We start from the raw sequence: 13,772 nt of genomic DNA, 5'->3' as shown, positions 1-13,772 counted from the left end.
GTAACGGAGATATGCTAGTTTGAAATTATATATAATGTTTCTTTAAAACAAGTATCCAAGGATGTATTACATTTTTTCAACAATCAAAGAGGTTATTTCAAATATCCACGACGACGACTACAATCAAGCACAAATAGATTGTTTACTTTATTGTTATGATAGTTTCCATGGTAACTAAGCATGAATATTACACATGGATTAAATTTTTCCTTTTGACCCAATAGAGAGCTTCGACCTGATTACATTGAGTGTAAAATCACTTCTGTATTTTCCATTGTAACGGAGATATGCGAGTTTGAAATTTTGTATTATGTTTTTGTAAAACGTAATGGCTTAGGATGTATTATATTGTTTCAACAATCAAAGTGGTTATTTCAAATCTCCACGACGACGACTACAATCATGCACAAATTGATTGCTTACTTTATTGTTATGAGAGTTTCCATGGTAACTAAGCATGAATGTTAGACATGGATTAAATTTTTCCTGTTGACCCAATAGAGAGCTTCGACCTGATTACATTGAGTGTAAAATCACTTCTCTATTTTCCATTGTAACGAAGATATGCGAGTTTGAAATTTTATATAATGTTTTTGTAAAACGTGAAGGCTTTGGATGTATTATATTGTGTCAACATTCAAAGTGGTTATTTCAAATCTCCACGACGACGACTACAATCATGCACAAATTGATTGCTTACTTTATTCTTATGAGAGTTTCCATGGTAACTAAGCATGAATATTAAACATGGATTAAATTTTTTTGATGACCCAATAGAGAGCTTCGACCTGATTATATTGAGTGTAAAATCACTTCTGTATCTTTCATAATAACGGATATGTGCGAGTTTGAAATTAAATATAATGTTTTTGTAAAACATATTTCCAAGGATGTATTACATTGTTTCAACAATCAAAGTGGTTATTTCAAATCTCCACGACGACGACTACAATCAAGCACAAATAGATTGTTTACTTTATTGTTATGAGAGTTTCCATGGTAACTAAGCATGAATATTACACACGGATTAAATTTTTCCGGGTGAGCGAATAGAGAGCTTCGACCTGATTACATTGAGTGTAAAATCACTGCTGCATCTTCTATAGTACCGGAGATATGCGAGTTTGAAATTTTATATAATGTTTTTGTAAAACATGTTTCCAAGGATGTATTACATTGTTTCAACAATCAAAGTGGTTATTTCAAATCTCCACGACGACGACTACAATCAAGCACAAATAGATTGTTTACTTTATTGTTATGAGAGTTTCCATGGTAACTAAGCATGAATATTACACATGGATTAAATTTTTCCGGATGAGCGAATAGAGAGCTTCGACCTGATTACATTGAGTGTAAAATCACTGCTGCATCTTCTATAGTATCGGAGATATGCGAGTTTGAAATTTTATATAATGTTTTTGTAAAACATGTTTCCAAGGATGTATTACATTGTTTCAACAATCAAAGTGGTTATTTCAAATCTCCACGACGACGACTACAATCAAACACAAATACATTTTTTACTTTAGTGTTATGAGAGTTTCCATGGTAACTAAGCATGAATATTACACATGGATTAAATTTTTCCGGATGAGCCAATAGAGGGCTTCGACTTGATTATAGTGAGTGTAAAGTCACTGCTGTATCTTCTATAGTAACGGAGATATGCGAGTTTGAAATTTTATATAATGTTTTTGTAAAACATGTTTCCAAGGATGTATTACATTGTTTCAACAATCAAAGTGGTTATTTCAAATCTCCACGACGACGACTACAATCAAACACAAATAGATTGTTTACTTAATGTTATGAGAGTTTCCATGGTAACACATGGATTAAATTTTTCCGGATGAGCCAATAGAGGGCTTCGACTTGATTATAGTGAGTGTAAAGTCACTGCTGTATCTTCTATAGTAACGGAGATATGCGAGTTTGAAATTTTATATAATGTTTTTGTAAAACATGTTTCCAAGGATGTATTACATTGTTTCAACAATCAAAGTGGTTATTTCAAATCTCCACGACGACGACTACAATCAAACACAAATACATTTTTTACTTTAGTGTTATGAGAGTTTCCATGGTAACTAAGCATGAATATTACACATGGATTAAATTTTTTTGATGACCCAATAGAGAGCTTTGACCTGATTATATTGAGTGTAAAATCACTGCTGCATCTTCTGTAGTGTCGGGGATATGCGAGTTTGAAATTATATATAATGTATTTGTAAAACATATTTCCAAGGATGTATTACATTGTTTCAACAATCAAAGTGGTTATTTCAAATCTCCACGACGACGACTACAATCATGCACAAATTGATTGCTTACTTTATTCTTATGAGAGTTTCCATGGTAACTAAGCATGAATATTAAACATGGATTAAATTTTTTGATGACCCAGTAGAGAGCTTCGACCTGATTATATTGAGTGTAAAATCACTGCTGCATCTTCTATAGTACCGGAGATATGCGAGTTTGAAATTTTATATAATGTTTTTGTAAAACATGTTTCCAAGGATGTATTACATTGTTTCAACAATCAAAGTAGTTATTTCAAATCTCCACGACGACGACTACAATCAAGCACAAATAGATTGTTTACTTTATTGTTATGAGATTTTCCATGGTAACTAAGCATGAATATTACACATGGATTAAATTTTTCCGGATGAGCCCATAGAGAGCTTCGACCTAATTACATTGAGTGTAAAATCACTGATGTATCTTCTATAGTAACGGAGATATGCTAGTTTGAAATTATATATAATGTTTCTTTAAAACAAGTATCCAAGGATGTATTACATTTTTTCAACAATCAAAGAGGTTATTTCAAATATCCACGACGACGACTACAATCAAGCACAAATAGATTGTTTACTTTATTGTTATGATAGTTTCCATGGTAACTAAGCATGAATATTACACATGGATTAAATTTTTCCTTTTGACCCAATAGAGAGCTTCGACCTGATTACATTGAGTGTAAAATCACTTCTGTATTTTCCATTGTAACGGAGATATGCGAGTTTGAAATTTTGTATTATGTTTTTGTAAAACGTAATGGCTTAGGATGTATTATATTGTTTCAACAATCAAAGTGGTTATTTCAAATCTCCACGACGACGACTACAATCATGCACAAATTGATTGCTTACTTTATTGTTATGAGAGTTTCCATGGTAACTAAGCATGAATGTTAGACATGGATTAAATTTTTCCTGTTGACCCAATAGAGAGCTTCGACCTGATTACATTGAGTGTAAAATCACTTCTCTATTTTCCATTGTAACGAAGATATGCGAGTTTGAAATTTTATATAATGTTTTTGTAAAACGTGAAGGCTTTGGATGTATTATATTGTGTCAACATTCAAAGTGGTTATTTCAAATCTCCACGACGACGACTACAATCATGCACAAATTGATTGCTTACTTTATTCTTATGAGAGTTTCCATGGTAACTAAGCATGAATATTAAACATGGATTAAATTTTTTTGATGACCCAATAGAGAGCTTCGACCTGATTATATTGAGTGTAAAATCACTTCTGTATCTTTCATAATAACGGATATGTGCGAGTTTGAAATTAAATATAATGTTTTTGTAAAACATATTTCCAAGGATGTATTACATTGTTTCAACAATCAAAGTGGTTATTTCAAATCTCCACGACGACGACTACAATCAAGCACAAATAGATTGTTTACTTTATTGTTATGAGAGTTTCCATGGTAACTAAGCATGAATATTACACACGGATTAAATTTTTCCGGGTGAGCGAATAGAGAGCTTCGACCTGATTACATTGAGTGTAAAATCACTGCTGCATCTTCTATAGTACCGGAGATATGCGAGTTTGAAATTTTATATAATGTTTTTGTAAAACATGTTTCCAAGGATGTATTACATTGTTTCAACAATCAAAGTGGTTATTTCAAATCTCCACGACGACGACTACAATCAAGCACAAATAGATTGTTTACTTTATTGTTATGAGAGTTTCCATGGTAACTAAGCATGAATATTACACATGGATTAAATTTTTCCGGATGAGCGAATAGAGAGCTTCGACCTGATTACATTGAGTGTAAAATCACTGCTGCATCTTCTATAGTATCGGAGATATGCGAGTTTGAAATTTTATATAATGTTTTTGTAAAACATGTTTCCAAGGATGTATTACATTGTTTCAACAATCAAAGTGGTTATTTCAAATCTCCACGACGACGACTACAATCAAACACAAATACATTTTTTACTTTAGTGTTATGAGAGTTTCCATGGTAACTAAGCATGAATATTACACATGGATTAAATTTTTCCGGATGAGCCAATAGAGGGCTTCGACTTGATTATAGTGAGTGTAAAGTCACTGCTGTATCTTCTATAGTAACGGAGATATGCGAGTTTGAAATTTTATATAATGTTTTTGTAAAACATGTTTCCAAGGATGTATTACATTGTTTCAACAATCAAAGTGGTTATTTCAAATCTCCACGACGACGACTACAATCAAACACAAATAGATTGTTTACTTAATGTTATGAGAGTTTCCATGGTAACACATGGATTAAATTTTTCCGGATGAGCCAATAGAGGGCTTCGACTTGATTATAGTGAGTGTAAAGTCACTGCTGTATCTTCTATAGTAACGGAGATATGCGAGTTTGAAATTTTATATAATGTTTTTGTAAAACATGTTTCCAAGGATGTATTACATTGTTTCAACAATCAAAGTGGTTATTTCAAATCTCCACGACGACGACTACAATCAAACACAAATAGATTGTTTACTTTAGTGTTATGAGAGTTTCCATTGTAACTAAGAATGAATATTACACATGGATTACATTTTTTCGGATGAGCCAATAGAGGGCTTCGACCTGATTATATTGAGTGTAAAGTCACTGCTGTATCTTCTATAGTAACGGAGATATGCGAGTTTGAAATTTTATATAATGTTTTTGTAAAACATGTTTCCAAGGATGTATTACATTGTTTCAACAATCAAAGTGGTTATTTCAAATCTCCACGACGACGACTACAATCAAGCACAAATAGATTGTTTACTTTATTGTTATGAGATTTTCCATGGTAACTAAGCATGAATATTTCACATGGATTAAATTTTTCCGGATGAGCCCATAGAGTGCTTCGACCTAATTACATTGAGTGTAAAATCACTGCTGTATCTTGTATAGTAACGGAGATATGCTAGTTTGAAATTATATATAATGTTTCTTTAAAGCAAGTATCCAAGGATGTATTACATTTTTTCAACAATCAAAGAGGTTATTTCAAATCTCCACGACGACGACTACAATCAAGCACAAATAGATTGTTTACTTTATTGTTATGAGAGTTTCCATGGTAACTAAGCATGAATATTACACATGGATTAAATTTTTCCTGTTGACCCAATAGAGAGCTTCGACCTCATTACATTGAGTGTAAAATCACTTCTGTATTTTCCATTGTAACGGAGATATGCGAGTTTGAAATTTTGTATTATGTTTTTGTAAAACGTAATGGCTTAGTATGTATTATATTGTTTCAACAATCAAAGTGGTTATTTCAAATCTCCACGACGACGACTACAATCATGCACAAATTGATTGCTTACTTTATTGTTATGAGAGTCTCCATGGTAACTAAGCATGAATGTTAGACATGGATTAAATTTTTCCTGTTGACCCAATAGAGAGCTTCGACCTGATTACATTGAGTGTAAAATCACTTCTCTATTTTCCATTGTAACGAAGATATGCGAGTTTGAAATTTTATATAATGTTTTTGTAAAACGTGAAGGCTTTGGATGTATTATATTGTGTCAACATTCAAAGTGGTTATTTCAAATCTCCACGACGACGGCTACAATCATGCACAAATTGATTGCTTACTTTATTCTTATGAGAGTTTCCATGGTAACTAAGCATGAATATTAAACATGGATTAAATTTTTTTGATGACCCAATAGAGAGCTTCGACCTGATTATATTGAGTGTAAAATCACTTCTGTATCTTTCATAATAACGAATATGTGCGAGTTTGAAATTATATATAATGTTTTTGTAAAACATATTTCCAAGGATGTATTACATTGTTTCAACAATCAAAGTGGTTATTTCAAATCTCCACGACGACGACTACAATCAAGCACAAATAGATTGTTTACTTTATTGTTAAGAGAGTTTCCATGGTAACTAAGCATGAATATTACACACGGATTAAATTTTTCCGGGTGAGCGAATAGAGAGCTTCGACCTGATTACATTGAGTGTAAAATCACTGCTGCATCTTCTATAGTACCGGAGATATGCGAGTTTGAAATTTTATATAATGTTTTTGTAAAACATGTTTCCAAGGATGTATTACATTGTTTCAACAATCAAAGAGGTTATTTCAAATCTCCACGACGACGACTACAATCAAGCACATATAGATTGTTTACTTTATTGTTATGAGAGTTTCCATGGTAACTAAGCATGAATATTACACATGGATTACATTTTTCCGGATCAGCGAATACAGAGCTTCGACCTGATTACAATGAGTGTAAAATCACTGCTGTATCTTCTATAGTAACGGAGATATGCGAGTTTGAAATTTTATATAATGTTTTTGTAAAACATGTTTCCAAGGATGTATTACATTGTTTCAACAATCAAAGTGGTTATTTCAAATCTTTACGACGACGACTACAATCAAACACAAATACATTTTTTACTTTAGTGTTATGAGAGTTTCCATGGTAACTAAGCATGAATATTACACATGGATTAAATTTTTTTGATGACCCAATAGAGAGCTTTTACCTGATTATATTGAGTGTAAAATCACTGCTGCATCTTCTGTAGTGTCGGGGATATGCGAGTTTGAAATTATATATAATGTATTTGTAAAACATATTTCCAAGGATGTATTACATTGTTTCAACAATCAAAGTGGTTACTTCAAATCTCCACGACGACGACTACAATCATGCACAAATTGATTGCTTACTTTATTCTTATGAGAGTTTCCATGGTAACTAAGCATGAATATTAAACATGGATTAAATTTTTTGATGACCCAATAGAGAGCTTCGACCTGATTATATTGAGTGTAAAATCACTGCTGCATCTTCTATAGTACCGGAGATATGCGAGTTTGAAATTTTATATAATGTTTTTGTAAAACATGTTTCCAAGGATGTATTACATTGTTTCAACAATCAAAGTGGTTATTTCAAATCTCCACGACGACGACTACAATCAAGCACAAATAGATTGTTTACTTTATTGTTATGAGATTTTCCATGGTAACTAAGCATGAATATTACACATGGATTAAATTTTTCCTTTTGACCCAATAGAGAGCTTCGACCTGATGATATTGTGTGCAAAATCACTTCTGTGTCTTCTGTAGTGACGGAGATATGCGAGTTTGAAATTTTATATAATGTTTTTGTGAAACATGTTTCCAAAAATGTATTACATTGTTTCAACAATCAAAGTGGTTATTTCAAATCTCCACGACGACGACTACAATCAAACACAAATAGATTGTTTACTTTAGTGTTATGAGAGTTTCCATGGTAACTAAGAATGAATATTACACATGGATTACATTTTTTCGGATGAGCCAATAGAGGGCTTCGACCTGATTATATTGAGTGTAAAATCACTGCTGTATCTTCTATAGTAACGGAGATATGCGAGTTTGAAATTTTATATAATGTTTTTGTAAAACATGTTTCGAAGGATATATTACATTGTTTCAACAATCAAAGTGGTTATTTCAAATCTCCACGACGACGACTACAATCAAACACAAATACATTTTTTACTTTAGTGTTATGAGAGTTTCCATGGTAACTAAGCATGAATATTACACATGGATTAAATTTTTCCGGATGAGCCAATAGAGGGCTTCGACTTGATTATAGTGAGTGTAAAGTCACTGCTGTATCTTCTATAGTAACGGAGATATGCGAGTTTGAAATTTTATATAATGTTTTTGTAAAACATGTTTCCAAGGATGTATTACATTGTTTCAACAATCAAAGTGGTTATTTCAAATCTCCACGACGACGACTACAATCAAACACAAATACATTTTTTACTTTAGTGTTATGAGAGTTTCCATGGTATCTAAGCATGAATATTACACATGGATTAAATTTTTTTGATGACCCAATAGAGAGCTTTGACCTGATTATATTGAGTGTAAAATCACTGCTGCATCTTCTGTAGTGTCGGGGATATGCGAGTTTGAAATTATATATAATGTATTTGTAAAACATATTTCCAAGGATGTATTACATTGTTTCAACAATCAAAGTGGTTATTTCAAATCTCCACGACGACGACTACAATCATGCACAAATTGATTGCTTACTTTATTCTTATGAGAGTTTCCATGGTAACTAAGCATGAATATTAAACATGGATTAAATTTTTTGATGACCCAATAGAGAGCTTCGACCTGATTATATTGAGTGTAAAATCACTGCTGCATCTTCTATAGTACCGGAGATATGCGAGTTTGAAATTTTATATAATGTTTTTGTAAAACATGTTTCCAAGGATGTATTACATTGTTTCAACAATCAAAGTGGTTATTTCAAATCTCCACGACGACGACTACAATCAAGCACAAATAGATTGTTTACTTTATTGTTATGAGATTTTCCATGGTAACTAAGCATGAATATTACACATGGATTAAATTTTTCCTTTTGACCCAATAGAGAGCTTCGACCTGATGATATTGTGTGCAAAATCACTTCTGTGTCTTCTGTAGTGACGGAGATATGCGAGTTTGAAATTTTATATAATGTTTTTGTGAAACATGTTTCCAAAAATGTATTACATTGTTTCAACAATCAAAGTGGTTATTTCAAATCTCCACGACGACGACTACAATCAAACACAAATAGATTGTTTACTTTAGTGTTATGAGAGTTTCCATGGTAACTAAGAATGAATATTACACATGGATTACATTTTTTCGGATGAGCCAATAGAGGGCTTCGACCTGATTATATTGAGTGTAAAATCACTGCTGTATCTTCTATAGTAACGGAGATATGCGAGTTTGAAATTTTATATAATGTTTTTGTAAAACATGTTTCCAAGGATGTATTACATTGTTTCAACAATCAAAGTGGTTATTTCAAATCTCCACGACGACGACTACAATCAAACACAAATACATTTTTTACTTTAGTGTTATGAGAGTTTCCATGGTAACTAAGCATGAATATTACACATGGATTAAATTTTTCCGGATGAGCCAATAGAGGGCTTCGACTTGATTATAGTGAGTGTAAAGTCACTGCTGTATCTTCTATAGTAACGGAGATATGCGAGTTTGAAATTTTATATAATGTTTTTGTAAAACATGTTTCCAAGGATGTATTACATTGTGTCAACAATCAAAGTGGTTATTTCAAATCTCCACGACGACGACTACAATCAAACACAAATACATTTTTTACTTTAGTGTTATGAGAGTTTCCATGGTAACTAAGCATGAATATTACACATGGATTAAATTTTTTTGATGACCCAATAGAGAGCTTTGACCTGATTATATTGAGTGTAAAATCACTGCTGCATCTTCTGTAGTGTCGGGGATATGCGAGTTTGAAATTATATATAATGTATTTGTAAAACATATTTCCAAGGATGTATTACATTGTTTCAACAATCAAAGTGGTTATTTCAAATCTCCACGACGACGACTACAATCATGCACAAATTGATTGCTTACTTTATTGTTATGAGAGTTTCCATGGTAACTAAGCATGAATATTAAACATGGATTAAATTTTTTGATGACCCAATAGAGAGCTTCGACCTGATTATATTGAGTGTAAAATCACTGCTGCATCTTCTATAGTACCGGAGATATGCGAGTTTGAAATTTTATATAATGTTTTTGTAAAACATGTTTCCAAGGATGTATTACATTGTTTCAACAATCAAAGTGGTTATTTCAAATCTCCACGACGACGACTACAATCAAGCTCAAATAGATTGTTTACTTTATTGTTATGAGATTTTCCATGGTAACTAAGCATGAATATTACACATGGATTAAATTTTTCCGGATGAGCCCATAGAGAGCTTCGACCTAATTACATTGAGTGTAAAATCACTGCTGTATCTTCTATAGTAACGGAGATATGCTAGTTTGAAATTATATATAATGTTTCTTTAAAACAAGTATCCAAGGATGTATTACATTTTTTCAACAATCAAAGAGGTTATTTCAAATCTCCACGACGACGACTACAATCAAGCACAAATAGATTGTTTACTTTATTGTTATGAGAGTTTCCATGGTAACTAAGCATGAATATTACACATGGATTAAATTTTTCCTGTTGACCCAATAGAGAGCTTCGACCTCATTACATTGAATGTAAAATCACTTCTGTATTTTCCATTGTAACGGAGATATGCGAGTTTGAAATTTTGTATTATGTTTTTGTAAAACGTAATGGCTTAGGATGTATTATATTGTTTCAACAATCAAAATGGTTATTTCAAATCTCCACGACGACGACTACAATCATGCACAAATTGATTGCTTACTTTATTGTTATGAGAGTTTCCATGGTAACTAAGCATGAATGTTAGACATGGATTAAATTTTTCCTGTTGACCCAATAGAGAGCTTCGACCTGATTACATTGAGTGTAAAATCACTTCTCTATTTTCCATTGTAACGAAGATATGCGAGTTTGAAATTTTATATAATGTTTTTGTAAAACGTGAAGGCTTTGGATGTATTATATTGTGTCAACATTCAAAGTGGTTATTTCAAATCTCCACGACGACGGCTACAATCATGCACAAATTGATTGCTTACTTTATTCTTATGAGAGTTTCCATGGTAACTAAGCATGAATATTAAACATGGATTAAATTTTTTTGATGACCCAATAGAGAGCTTCGACCTGATTATATTGAGTGTAAAATCACTTCTGTATCTTTCATAATAATGGATATGTGCGAGTTTGAAATTATATATAATGTTTTTGTAAAACATATTTCCAAGGATGTATTACATTGTTTCAACAATCAAAGTGGTTATTTCAAATCTCCACGACGACGACTACAATCAAGCACAAATAGATTGTTTACTTTATTGTTATGAGAGTTTCCATGGTAACTAAGCATGAATATTACACACGGATTAAATTTTTCCGGGTGAGCGAATAGAGAGCTTCGACCTGATTACATTGAGTGTAAAATCACTGCTGCATCTTCTATAGTACCGGAGATATGCGAGTTTGAAATTTTATATAATGTTTTTGTAAAACATGTTTCCAAGGATGTATTACATTGTTTCAACAATCAAAGAGGTTATTTCAAATCTCCACGACGACGACTACAATCAAGCACAAATAGTTTGTTTACTTTATTGTTATGAGAGTTTCCATGGTAACTAAGCATGAATATTACACATGGATTAAATTTTTCCGGATCAGCGAATACAGAGCTTCGACCTGATTACAATGAGTGTAAAATCACTGCTGTATCTTCTATAGTAACGGAGATATGCGAGTTTGAAATTTTATATAATGTTTTTGTAAAACATGTTTCCAAGGATGTATTACATTGTTTCAACAATCAAAGTGGTTATTTCAAATCTTTACGACGACGACTACAATCAAACACAAATACATTTTTTACTTTAGTGTTATGAGAGTTTCCATGGTAACTAAGCATGAATATTACACATGGATTAAATTTTTTTGATGACCCAATAGAGAGCTTTGACCTGATTATATTGAGTGTAAAATCACTGCTGCATCTTCTGTAGTGTCGGGGATATGCGAGTTTGAAATTATATATAATGTATTTGTAAAACATATTTCCAAGGATGTATTACATTGTTTCAACAATCAAAGTGGTTATTTCAAATCTCCACGACGACGACTACAATCATGCACAAATTGATTGCTTACTTTATTCTTATGAGAGTTTCCATGGTAACTAAGCATGAATATTAAACATGGATTAAATTTTTTGATGACCCAATAGAGAGCTTCGACCTGATTATATTGAGTGTAAAATCACTGCTGCATCTTCTATAGTACCGGAGATATGCGAGTTTGAAATTTTATATAATGTTTTTGTAAAACATGTTTCCAAGGATGTATTACATTGTTTCAACAATCAAAGTGGTTATTTCAAATCTCCACGACGACGACTACAATCAAGCACAAATAGATTGTTTACTTTATTGTTATGAGATTTTCCATGGTAACTAAGCATGAATATTACACATGGATTAAATTTTTCCTTTTGACCCAATAGAGAGCTTCGACCTGATGATATTGTGTGCAAAATCACTTCTGTGTCTTCTGTAGTGACGGAGATATGCGAGTTTGAAATTTTATATAATGTTTTTGTGAAACATGTTTCCAAAAATTTATTACATTGTTTCAACAATCAAAGTGGTTATTTCAAATCTCCACGACGACGACTACAATCAAACACAAATAGATTGTTTACTTTAGTGTTATGAGAGTTTCCATGGTAACTAAGAATGAATATTACACATGGATTACATTTTTTCGGATGAGCCAATAGAGAGCTTCGACCTGATTATATTGAGTGTAAAATCACTGCTGTATCTTCTATAGTAACGGAGATATGCGAGTTTGAAATTTTATATAATGTTTTTGTAAAACATGTTTCCAAGGATGTATTACATTGTTTCAACAATCAAAGTGGTTATTTCAAATCTCCACGACGACGACTACAATCAAACACAAATACATTTTTTACTTTAGTGTTATGAGAGTTTCCATGGTAACTAAGCATGAATATTACACATGGATTAAATTTTTCCGGATGAGCCAATAGAGGGCTTCGACTTGATTATAGTGAGTGTAAAGTCACTGCTGTATCTTCTATAGTAACGGAGATATGCGAGTTTGAAATTTTATATAATGTTTTTGTAAAACATGTTTCCAAGGATGTATTACATTGTTTCAACAATCAAAGTGGTTATTTCAAATCTCCACGACGACGACTACAATCAAACACAAATACATTTTTTACTTTAGTGTTATGAGAGTTTCCATGGTAACTAAGCATGAATATTACACATGGATTAAATTTTTTTGATGACCCAATAGAGAGCTTTGACCTGATTATATTGAGTGTAAAATCACTGCTGCATCTTCTGTAGTGTCGGGGATATGCGAGTTTGAAATTATATATTATGTATTTGTAAAACATATTTCCAAGGATGTATTACATTGTTTCAACAATCAAAGTGGTTATTTCAAATCTCCACGACGACGACTACAATCATGCACAAATTGATTGCTTACTTTATTCTTATGAGAGTTTCCATGGTAACTAAGCATGAATATTAAACATGGATTAAATTTTTTGATGACCCAATAGAGAGCTTCGACCTGATTATATTGAGTGTAAAATCACTGCTGCATCTTCTATAGTACCGGAGATATGCGAGTTTGAAATTTTATATAATGTTTTTGTAAAACATGTTTCCAAGGATGTATTACATTGTTTCAACAATCAAAGTGGTTATTTCAAATCTCCACGACGACGACTACAATCAAGCACAAATAGATTGTTTACTTTATTGTTATGAGATTTTCCATGGTAACTAAGCATGAATATTACACATGGATTAAATTTTTCCTTTTGACCCAATAGAGAGCTTCGACCTGATGATATTGTGTGCAAAATCACTTCTGTGTCTTCTGTAGTGACGGAGATATGCGAGTT

This window comes from Lepisma saccharinum, unplaced genomic scaffold (genome assembly GCF_977018435.1).
Source record: "Lepisma saccharinum unplaced genomic scaffold, izLepSacc3.1 HAP1_SCAFFOLD_89, whole genome shotgun sequence".
NCBI lineage: Eukaryota > Metazoa > Arthropoda > Insecta > Zygentoma > Lepismatidae > Lepisma > Lepisma saccharinum.
This window is presented reverse-complemented; position numbering follows the sequence as displayed.